Source organism: Rhincodon typus, chromosome 42, assembly GCF_021869965.1.
Source record: "Rhincodon typus isolate 14 chromosome 42, sRhiTyp1.1, whole genome shotgun sequence".
NCBI classification, from domain to species: domain Eukaryota; kingdom Metazoa; phylum Chordata; class Chondrichthyes; order Orectolobiformes; family Rhincodontidae; genus Rhincodon; species Rhincodon typus.
Window position 1 is genome coordinate 7482866 of NC_063373.1, and position 12573 is coordinate 7495438.

Here is a 12573-nt window from a genome sequence, read left to right on the forward strand (position 1 = left end):
CCCAACAATGGACTGAATGAGAGGGCGGGGCTGGAGGACCGACTGGCTGAGGCTGGTCCTCCCAACAATGGACTGAATGAGGGGGCGGGGCTGGAAGACCGACTGGCTGAGGCTGGTCCTCCCAACAATAGACTGAATGAGGGATGGTGCTCAGCCTGAATCGGAGATCTGGGGTGGTTGGGAAGAAGGTGGAAAAACAACAAAAATTGCCTGAGAGACTCAGCAGGGCTGGCAGCATCTGTGGAGAGGAAAGCAGAGTTAATGTTTCGAGAGTAGTAATCAGGGAGCTGTTTTCACTCCACAGATGCTGCAAAACCCGCCGAGATTCTCCGGCAACTTGTTTTTGTTTCAGATCTTGAGCATACGTAGTTTTTTTTTGCTTTATATGAGGGAGAAGGTGAATCCTGTCATGATTCAGTATAATACAGGCCAGAAAGGAGCGACTCAGAGATAGCAAAGAACTGCAGATACTGGGAGTCAGAGACAACACAGTGTGGAGTCAGGAACACAGTAGGCCAGGCAGCATCAGAGGAGCAGCAGAATTGACGTTTCGGGTCTGGACTCTTCTTCCCCAAACGTCAACTTTCCTGCTCCTCTGCTGCTGCCTGGCCTGCTGTGTTCCTCCAGATCCACACTGTGTCCCAGAAAGAAGCAACTTATCTCAAAGACAATCACATGCAATGTGTGTGTTCACTGGAGTCTGCCCTGGCACTCAAATAAATAATGACTGATCTGAATGTAACTCCAAGCCACAATCCCATCTACCTCAATTACCTTTAACACACTTGCTTACCAAGAATCTATACACCCACTGCCTGAAACATATTCAAAGATCTGCTTTCCCCACCTTTTTAGGAAAACAGTCTGAAGACTCATAACTCAATGTAAGAAAACGAGGTACATAGATTCTTGATGAATACTAACAAAGTGTTATTGGCAGAAGGTAAGAATGTTAAGTAATCAAATCAACTATGATCTTATTGAAGGATAGACCATGGTCAAAGGGTCAAGTGGCCTAGTGTCAAACAATTTCACAGGATATGGGTAGCTCAGGCTAGGCCAACATTTAGCAATCATCCGTAATTGCCCCAGTGAAGGCAGCCTTCTTGAACTGCTACAGTCCATGGGGTGAAGGGACACCGACAGAGCTGTTAGGGAGAACGTTCCAGGATTTTCACCCAGTGACATCAAAGGAACAACAGTTTATTTTCGAAATAGAATGGTACTTGACTCAGAGGGGAACTTATGGAAGGTAGTGTTCCTGGGCATCTGCAGCCCTTGGCCGATTGCAGGTTTGGAAGCTGCTGGTAGAGATGACTTGAGTTGCAAAGTTTTGTGAGCTCCTATTTCTCACACTCGAGGAAAGGCAAACAGCTCTCGCACATAAAGACATCTTCTCTCTCACTTCGACACCCACAAATACACAGACATGCTCTCCTCACACTTACACCCATAAACATTCAACCCCCCTCTCACATGGACATATCCATAGAAACACACATGGACATTTTCTGTCCTTTCAGGTGGTCAACACCAACAAAGTGACTAATACTGGGGATACTTATCAGTTCAAGAAATTCAATAAACATTAACTTCCAGAGAGCAGAATAATTTTGAGCATCTGCCTCTTATCTTTAAATCTATACCAAATAACTTAAGTAACAGCAAAATGATAACATCAAATGGTCCAATGCACCTTGGTTGATTTTAAAACTTGGAAGACAGACAGGATCATATCTCTGGATAATCACAATCTTTTCTTGGAATTACACGATGTGCTATCCCTTATATCAATAGTCCGGTTGATGTACGGAATTCCAAGTCAGGTGACAAGTAGTAGTAGTACAAGACTGTTTTGACTTGGTCCATTACTTACCTAAATTATTTCGTTACCCTTCCAATGTCCTCGGACATGGAGTGCCCTGTACCCACTGATGCTGTAAACATTGTTAAACTCTATAACATACAACATTCATCAGTTGTTCAGTTGCTGCATCACTTTCATTTCATTAATTTCATTGACAGATCTATAACCGACGTGTTTGTTGCTATCTTGAACAAACTGGTTTCCAACACCAAGAATCCACTGTAATTGAACAATCTTTGTGATATCATCACATCAGAACTTGGTGACATCATAATACCCCATTGTCTCTCAATAATCGCCCTCTGTATCAACAGGAAACAGGAAGAAACATGAAACCATTCCTGAGGCTGGTCCTCCTGTAGGAGGACATTGAGGGACTGCTGCTCGATGACAGCATCCTTCACATGGAACTGGCAGGGACTTCGGTCACAAACTTTCCATCCTCTGGATATATGAGTCAGGCCAAAGCACTGGCAGAGCATAATAACAGCAATTAGAGTCAGAGAGCCATACAGCACAGAAACAGACCCTTCAGTCCAACTCATCTGTGCCGACTAGGCATCCCAATCTGACCTGGTCCCATTTGCCAGCATTTGGCCCATAGCCCTCTATACCTTTCTATTCATATATTCATCCAGATGCCTTTTAAATGTTGTAATTTTACCCACCTCCATTATTCTTCTGGCAGTGTCAGCTTCACATCAGTGGTGTGAAAAATTAAAGCCAATAATCTGGGACAAAATTAACGGTACTTGAAAAAGTATAGGTTACTATTTCCAGCCTCTGGTTAATATCAAAAACTGCTCTGGATCCCAAGACAGAATGAGAGGCCATTTGGGAGATATGGGGCATCAGGACTTGTTCATGAGAGTAACCAAAGATATAAGAACAAAAATAACCTAAAATTAACAAGGAGAAAAGAGCCTAAAATGGAGACGTTGGAATTCCTGGAGGCCTGGTATTCTAACTGGAACTCCATCAACAAACACATTGAATTAGACCCTGTGTACAAACCACTGAGAAGCAGAGCTGGAAGTGGTACTAAACACCCCAACAAAATGAGGCATATAAATAACAAGCAGGACAGAACACTGACGCTTCTTTGGAGGCGCACTGATGATGTTAACTAGCAAGGTGACGAAACATGTGCAACCAAACCCACCGGCTCAGCGAGCACGTCTACAACCCCATCCACAAACTGAGCTACAAATCTTCTCGAAAACTTTATGGAGCCGTTGGTAATTGGGTTATTAATTAGTCACCTCTTACCATGGGAAAAGTCAAGGGCTTGACAGATTGTGTTTGAAGCAAAGCTGATTTAGTTAATAGACACGGATGTGAAACTACAACCAGTCACAGGGATTATTAAACAAAAAAAAACTGCAGATGCTGGAAATCAAGCAAAAATAGAATGTTCTGAAAAAGTCAATTGACCTGAAAAGTTGACTCTGCTTTCTCCTCGCAGATGCTACCATACCTGCTGAGTTTCTGTTTTTGTTACAGAGATTATTCACATCAGCAGGAATAAATCCCAACAGTCAGAATGAATGTGGTTCAATTTTGGAGGTTACTAATAGTGGCCGTAACAGCAGAATCAAATACATTTAGGGAAACATAGGAAACATAGGATACATATAAATTATTTCCTCTTGTTAAAAAAATCTACAAATAAGTGACAGAGTCTGAAAGCTAGAACTGACCCTTAAGGAGTGTAATTAGACAGGATACATGACTCAGAAACAGGCCTTTTGACACAATCAGTGTAGAACAAAGAACCATACAGCCCAGGAACAGCCCCTTCAGCCCTCCAAGCCAGCACTGCCACTCTAAAACTGTCTTCACTTGCAGGATCCATATCCATCTATTCCCTTCCTATTACTATATTCATCCAGGTGCTTTTTGAATATTGCTATTGTGTCTGCTTCCACCACCTTCTCTGGCAACGCTTTCCAGGCACTCACCACAATTTTGTGTCAAAAACGTGCCTCACATATTTCTTTTAAGCTTTCCCCCTCCCTGCACCTTGAACCTGTGTCCCCTAGTGATTAACCCTTTCACCCTGGGAAAAAGCCTCATACTTTCCTCTCTGACCACACCATCCACAATCTTATTAACTTCTTTCAGTCACCCCTCAACCTCTTGCATTCCAGTGAAAACAAACCCAGTCTATCCAAGATAACAAGGTGTAGAGCTGGATGAACACAGCAGGCCAAGCAGAATCAGAGGAGCAGGAAAGCTGACTTTTCGGGCCTAGACCCTTCTTCAGAAATGGCCATGTGCCATTCGTTGGAAGGAGCATTTAGTACAAGGATAAACAGGTTATGCTGTAGCTTTATAAAATTTTAGTGAGGCCATGCGTGGGATATTGTGTACAGTTCTGCTCGCCACACTACCAGAAAGATGTAGGTGCTTTGGTGAGGGTACAGCAAAGGTTTACCAGGATGTCTGATATGGGGCCATGTGACCACTGTCGGAGCACCCATGGATGACGTCCCATTTCTGAAGAAGGGTCTAGGCCCGAAACGTCAGCTTTCCTGCTCCTCTGATGCTGCTTGGCCTGCTGGGTTCATCCAGCTCTACACCTTGTTATCTCAGATTCTCCAGCATCTGCAGTTCCTACTATCCCAGTCTATCCAACCTTTCTTCATAGCTAAAATCCCCCATATGAGACATCCTGGTAAACCTTTGCTGTACCCTCACCAAAGCATCTACATCTTTCTGGTAGTGTGGCGGCCAGAACTGTACACAATATTCCACGCATGGCCTAACTAAAATTTTATAAAGCTGCAGCATAACCTGTTTATCCTTGTACTGAATGCTCCTTCCAAGGAAGGCAAGCATTCCATAAGCCTTTTTTACTACCTTATCTACCTGCACTGCCACCTTCAGTGATCTGTACCTTGCTGTATCCTCTGACAATCCTCCTCACTATCCACAACTCAACCAATGTTTGTATCATTTGCAAACTTACTAATTAGACCAGCTACGTTTTCCTCCAAATCATTTTTGAAGATCACGAACAGCAGAGGTCCCAGCACTTATCCCTGTGGAACATCACGAGTCACAGCTCTACATTCCGAAAAACAACCTTCCACCATTACCCTCTGTCTCCTATGGCTAAGCCAGTTCTGTATCCATCTTGCCAGCTCACCCCAATACCATGTGACTTCATGTTTTGTACCATGAGGGACCTTGTCAACGGCTTTACTGAAGTCCATGTAGATAACATCAACATCTTTTCCCTCATCTATCATCTTTGTCACCTCCTCAAAAAACTCAATCAAGTTAGTGAGGCATGACCTCCCCCACACAAAACCATGCTATTGCTAATAAGTCCATTTGCTTCTAAATGCATACAGATCTTGTCCCTGAGAATCTAATCCAATAATTTCCCTATCACCAATGAAAGGCACAGGCCTGTAATTTCGAGGAATATACTTGTTACCCCTCTTTAACAATGGGACCACATTGGCTACTCTCCAATCCTCTGGGACCTCAACTGTGGCCAAAAAGGATACAAAGATGTCTGTCAATGTTCCAGCACTTTGTTCTCTTGCCTCCTTCAATCTTCTAGGATAGATCCCACGAGGACTTATCTACCTTAATACTTTTTAAGAAACACAAAACCTCTTCCTTTCGAAAGACGGTTGCAGGTGTTAATACTCCAAACCAGCCTCCTCCCATCTTTCCAAATCTAATTCTGTCATCATAACCCTCAACTCGCTTCACCCAAATAAAGGCAGGTTACCGCAGATGCTGGAATCTGAAACAAACATGGGATGCTGGAGAAACTCAGCAGGTCTGGCCGTAGCTTGAATAGGTTTAAGGTCAGAGGGGAAAGATTTAATAGGGACATAAGGAGCAACTTTTACATGCAGAGGGTGGTGCGTGTGTGGAATGAGCTGCCAGAGGAAGTGGTGGAGGCTGGTACAACTACAACATCTAAAAAGCATCTGGATGGGTATATGAATAGGAAGGGTTTATAGGGATATGAGCCGAATGCTGGCAAATGGGACTAGATTAATTTAGGATACCTGGTCACCATGGACGAGTTGGACCGAAGGGTCTGTTTCCATGCTGTACAGCTCTATGATTCTATTACTTTATAAGAGGACATAAAGAGCCTACAAAGAGGCACAGATAGGATCCCTGAGTGGGCATAGTTCTGGGAAATGTAGTACAATGTGGGAACATGTGAAATTGTTCATGTTGGCAGAAAAAATAATAAAGAAGCATATTATCTAAAATGGCAAGAGGTTGCAGAGCTCTGAGATGTGGAGAGACCGGAGTATCCCAGTGCATGAATCACAGAAGATTAGAATGCAGGTACAACAAATAATCAGGAAAGCTAACAGAATGTTGCGGTTTATTGAGAGGGGAATTGAATGCAACAGTAGGGAGGTTATGTTTCAATATACAAGGCACGGGTGAGACTGCATCTAGAGTATTGTGTACAATACTCGTTGCCGATGTTAATGCACTGAAAGTAGTTCAGAGAAAGTTACTAGACTAATGCCTGGAAGTGAGCAGATTGCCTTGTGAGGAAAGGCTAGACAGGCTAGGCTTGTACCCTGTGGAGTTCAGAGGTGACTTAATTGAAGCACACTAGATCCAGAGGAGAATGTCGAATCTGGATAAGGTGTTACCCATTTAAAACAAAGATGAAGAAACATTTTTGTCTCTCATTTTAGCTGCAAAGTGACGCTGGATAGAGTTAGGTTGCTTTCTTCAGAGCAGAAGGCTGACGGGGGGGAGGCTGACTGCGGTGCATGAATGGGGTGGACAGGAAGCAGCTGTTCCCCTCAGTTGAAGGGTCAATAATGTATTTTAAGGTGAAAGGCAAAAACATTGAGAGGGATTTGTGAAAACAAATGCACTGCCTGCAGAGTAGTTGAGGTGGGTAACCTCACAGTCTTTAAAAAGTTCTTGGATGAGCACTTGAAGTGTCATAATATTCAAGGCTGTGGCGGGGAAGACTAGTAGAGATTTGGCATGGTTTTAGCAGTTCAGACTCAATGGGGCAAAGGGCCTCTTCTGTACCGTATGATTCTAGCGTTTGTAGATCAGAGACAGAAGTACCTGCAATCACTTTCAAGAAAACACCCATCCCCGCTGTTCTCAAGTGCTTTGTCTTGAAAGATAACAAAACAGGTTGAAGCTAAACCTTTTAGAAGTCTTTCATTCAAATTGTCGCTACACACACTTTGGAGACCATTAACTTCTCTGCAAAAGGGTGAGCAATCATTCAGAAACATGCAAAACTGTATCAACTTGTGCAACTTTTCTTGTCGCTCAAAGACACTGAAAATAGTTTTTAAAAAGGTATGTCCCTCCAATCCTTTTGGTACTTCTCTTTAGCTTTTCTCACATATTTATTTCTTTGCTCTTTCTTCAGGTGCCTTTCTAAATGACTATAATAAAAGTGAAGAAAAATAAAAAGGTGGCTTTCACAGTTAAACACAAACTTCAAAATTCTTATACCAAAATGTACAAAAGGTGGAGTTGCATCCAGCTTGCGAACTTCAAGTTTAAAGCTATTTTTAGAGAATCAAACTGTTCAGTGGCTTTTGCAACTACTGAAATAAGTTGTACTTCACACAAATGTTTGCTTTCACTCATTGATTCTCACATTTCTTTTGTTTTTGCACAGCAGCCAGGCAGTGCTTGAGATCAAATGCCAACTGAACACTTCTCTTTTCGCTGATACATGGAAAAGATCATGTCCATTGTTGATTTGCCAGCACAGAAACCACATTGTGCTCCTGGATACACTTGGTCTGCTTTTGTACATTGTGATGGCTTTTTTTTTTGTATCCTACGGATCAGATCCTACTTACCAGCAGAGGAGAATGAGGCCACGAATGTGCAGCATTAGATGGGATTTTTTTGCGCTTAAAGCTCAAATTCCATCCTTGCCACAGATGGCCTGTTTGCTAAGCAATCAATGGCCTTTCTCAAGTGATGAGGGTTCCTCATCCAAGTAAAGCATGACTGAAGGCTGCAGAGGCTTTGACTGAGTCTGAGAGACAGCCATCTCACAGGAGTACAGTTTACATTTGTGTTCAAACCTGCAGGGTGTCTGCTTCCTTCTGTGGGTGATTTCATCAACATCAGCCAATTTCAGGAGTCAGCTTTGGTGATGACCAAATCAAGTGCCTTCTTGATCTCATCAGGTTTATTTCCACTGTCACAGGCAGTTTTGATTCATTGACGTAAGGAGATCTAGTGATTCTTTGCACAGTACCTCCCTGTGTCTTACACAACTGGCTTGGTTATTTTCAAGCAAATGCAGTTTTCTAGCTGTTGAGCATTAGGTCGGCTTTGCTTTTTGCTTCAGTGACAGATTTCATCACTTCTGAGTAGTTCTCAAACCAGTCTTTGATGCAGGTTCCATATTTACTAAATGTCACTGCTGCATCAGAACTGACTGAACTCCACAACTTCCAAGTTTCATCGCAATCGAGTTTGATTAATGAAGTTTTGATTGGCCTACCTAGGAAATAGTTTATTATTTTATATACCTCGATAAAATTTAATTTCACAATAGAGTTGCCACTGTGAAGGATATGCCAGTCAGTAAGATTTGGCAGCGTGGATTAATCAGCACTTTCTCACTGAAGATGTTGGTCAGTGGAACTTTTCAGTCACTCAGTTGCAAATTTTGCACCAAAGATCAATTTAGGATTGAAGTGAAACTTCATAGCTTAATTATAAATCAGTTTCTGGTGAGACTTCTTGAATCAAGAGGAAAGATCACAGGTAGTCCTTTTAAAAGGAGACTCTGAAGCCACTGAAATTTGGTGACACATTCAGAGCTCTAGTCAGTTATGGGGATTGTTAATATTAGCAGAAACAAAGCTAATATCATCAGAATTTCAATCTCAGATGTGATCACAGCAGAATCCAAAATCTGTAGTCACTGGTGGACTCGCTGGTGTCTCAGCAGATATTGTGACTGAGTGAATTCCTTCCCACACACGGAGCAAGTGAATGGCTTCTCCCCAGTGTGAACTCTCTGGTGTGTTAGCAGATGAGAGGACTGAGTGAATCCTTTACCACAGTCCAAGCACATGAATGGTTTCTCCCCACTGTGAACTCGCTGGTGTGCCAGCAGGTGAGATAACTGAGAGAATCTCTTCCCACACAGGAAGCAGGTGAACGGCCTCTCCCCAGTGTGAATGCGCTGGTGCGCAATGAGGCCGGAAGAATGCCTGAACCTCTTTCCACAGGAAGTGCAACCAAATAGCTTTTCTTCAGCGTGAACACGCTGGTGTGACCAAAGGCCAGATGAATGGGTGAATCCCTTCCCACACACAGAGCAGGTGAACGGTTTCTCCCCATTATGAACTCGCTGGTGTGAGGCAAGGTCAGAAGACTGCCTGAACCTCTTTGCGCAATAGCTGCAGCTGAATGGCTTTTCTTCAGTGTGAATTCGCTGGTGTAACATGAGGCTGGCTGACTGTGAGAATCCCTTCCCACATTCGGGACATGTGAATGGTCTCTCCCCCATGTGAACACGCTGGTGTGCAGTGAGGTTGGAGGACTGTCCAAAGCTCTTTCCACAAAAAGTGCAGCTGAAAGGCTTCTCCTCAGTATGATTTTGCTGGTGTCTCAGCAGGTTGGTTGATTTTGTAAATCCCTTCCCACATATGCAACAAATGAATGGCTTCTCCCCAGTGTGGCTGCGGCGATGAATTTCCAGCAAGCATGGAAAATTGAATCCCTTACCACAGTCCACACATTTCCATGGCTTCTCCATGATGCCAGCTCCAGTGTGACTGCGTCGATGGTATTCCAACTGAGAGGGGTAATTGAATCCCTTCCCACAATCTCCACGTTTGCAGCGTTTTTCCATGATGTGGGTGCCCTTGGTTGGTTGATCAGTTGAAGCCTTGTCCACACACAGAACACGCACACAGATTCTCCACAATGAGAATGGTGCAATGCTTCCTCAGGCTGTATAACTAGTTAAAGCTCTTTCCTCCATCACCGGACTGGAATACTCTCACTCACATGTCTCGCAGTCTCAGTGCTTTTCCAGTCACAATGATGTTTCAAATATTCTCAACAAACATTTCTCATTCCACATTTCAGAAGACAATGACATTCAGGTCCTAATGAATCGAGTGATTGTCCCATCTTGGCATGATGTTTGTTACAGGTCTCCTGTCTGCAAATTTACTGAATCAAAGAATAGGTATGGTACAGAAGGAGACCATTCAATCCATTTTTAAAAATTCATTCACGAGATGTGGGCTTTGCTGGCTTGGGTGTTATTTATTGACCATCCCTAATTACCCAGAGGGCCGTTAAGTCAACCACAGTGTAGTGGGTCTGGGGTCACTTGTAGGCCAGAATGGGTAAAAACAGCCAATATCCCTTTTTAAACGACATTAGTTAATCATATGCCTGCATGATGCAAATTCTCTCCTCAATGCCTGTAAAAGCAGAACACAAAACCCTTCATGGTCAACAGAAAGCAGAAATTCAGAACATACAATTCTAATTTCTGTGGAACATCCTTTTTCTCCTCTCTCTCTCTTTCTTTCCCAAAAAAAGGGGTAAATCCACACCCCACACACTCACTCTCACGCCTGGCTGATATTTAAACCAATTGCACAATTTCTGCATTCACAGCTTTCTCCCTTCTTCCACGCTCGCTGTATTCTGTTCTTGAGTGAGGATAAAACGAATGACAATCGCTTATTCCCCCAGTTACGGGTCCTCGATGTCCTAACTCTTCACTCTACCATGTCACTCACATGAACGTGCACACGTCCTGTTTTTGCCACGGAACTGCAGAACATCACAGTGCCAATCGTGATTGACGGCGGGCACGACTAATAGAAAATGAGAGGCGGGACAAGATGTTTCCCGACCAATGGGTGCGAATGAGAGACGGGGCAGCCTGCCCAATGTGCAACACCCGGCCCCAAATCTTGTGACGTAGTCACCCCAGCAACGGGGCTCGTCTTTTTGCTCCTGCACTGGAGACTGGATTGATTGACGGCAGCTGGGTTACCAATAGGAAATTGGTTGGGCAGGCCGGGAGGACTGGGCGGGAGAAGCTGGTCCTCCAACCAATGGGAGTGAATGAGGGGCGGGGCTGGAGGACCGAGCGGCAGTAGCGGGTCCTCCAACCAACGGGGTGATTGATGTGAGGCTGGAAAAGCACAGCAGGTCATACAACATCAAGAGGAGCCGGAAACTCAACGTTTCGGGCCGAAAGCCTTCGTCAGGACTGGGGAGCCCAGCAACGAATATGGGGACAAACAGGAGGCTGGAAGAACACAGCGGGCCAGGCAGCATTTAGAGGAAAGGAGCAGTCAACGTTCAGGAAGTTCTGAAGAAGGCTAATACCCGAAACATTGACTGCTCCTTTCTTCCAAATGCCGCCTGGCCTGCTGTGATTTCCAGCCTCCTCTTTGTCTATCTTGGATTCCAGCATCTTCAATTTTATTGCCTCTCGATAAATAGAGGGAGGGTGTGGGGCTGGGCTAAGGGTAGGAAAGATGGTGATAGGTGGATGCAGGTAGGGGATTATTGTGATTGGTCCATGGGAAGGGTGGAGCGGATAGGTGAGTAGGAAGATGGACAGGTCAGGGAAGTGAGGAGGAGTGGAGGGCTGGACATGGGATAAGGATGGGGGTGGAGGGACTCTGAAGCTGACGACGTGAAACATCAGTTTTCCTGCTCCTCTGATGCTGCCTGGCCTGCTGTGTTCCTCTAGCTCCACACTGTGTTATCTCTTAATCCCCAAAAATCCTTTACAAATCCCAAAACATTCTGTATAGTACTCATACTTCAGTAGTCTGATATTAATATTTATAAATCACACACCCTACATCTCGGATTATATGATTTTATTTTCCTTGTTTCAGGTGGTATTGATTGAGGTAATCTGGAGCTCTGTATGACTGCACTGTTGGCCTAGCCATGCTTTTCTTTCCGGTCAGAATAGAGGGTTTCCATTGTTCACAACTGAAGTGGACGATTCCTGCCATCTGTGGTTAAAATGGATATTTCCTGCCTTTTACGGTTTCTCTGAATTATATCAAGCCTGCAGCTTTTATATACCTCTGTTTCTTTCATAATTTGCCCTGGATGGTTCCTCGTTGCAATTTAAATAATTGCTTTCGCTCTTTACAGGTGTTTAAGTCATAGATCTCCAACATTTTCTGTGGCTCAACAGAATCGTTAAGCCTCCTCCATTAGATCTTGTCTGTTTAGGTTTCCAAAATACCACTTTTACCACTTGGCCTTGGCATCTAGAATTTCAATGTTACTCAAAGCCTCCGCTTTAAGGCTGGATACTGACTTATTAGTGCTGCTACAGTGTGTCACCACCTGATACAGTCTGTTACTGTGCCTTGGACTGACTAATGCTCCAGCTACCTCAACTTCCTTGTCCTCTCCTGTGCTATGTTTCTCTCACTTGTTCTGAAATTGTTTCACCATTGACTGTAGACTCACTGGGAAAGACAATGAGAGAAAGGCTTAAAGGGAGGAAATTCTTAAGTTGTTTCCAGGAGAGCTTTTTAAGTCAGCATGTATAAAGTGCTCCATGAAATGGGGCAGTTCTCAACCTGTAGGGAACGAAGCTGGTAAGTGGGAGTGGGGGAGTATTTTAGTGATAATTCAGTGAGATTTAAAGTAATTGTGGATAAGGACAAAGTTGGACAAATAAAAGTTCTGAACTGAGAAAA

The 12573-nt window shown here is 43.8% G+C and overlaps 1 pseudogene; it reads right to left on the reverse strand.

The window, feature by feature from the left end:
• LOC109938508 overlaps positions 1-10649 on the reverse strand; it is a 30837-nt pseudogene extending 20188 nt beyond the window's left edge.
• Positions 10650-12573: the final 1924 nt, after the last annotated feature.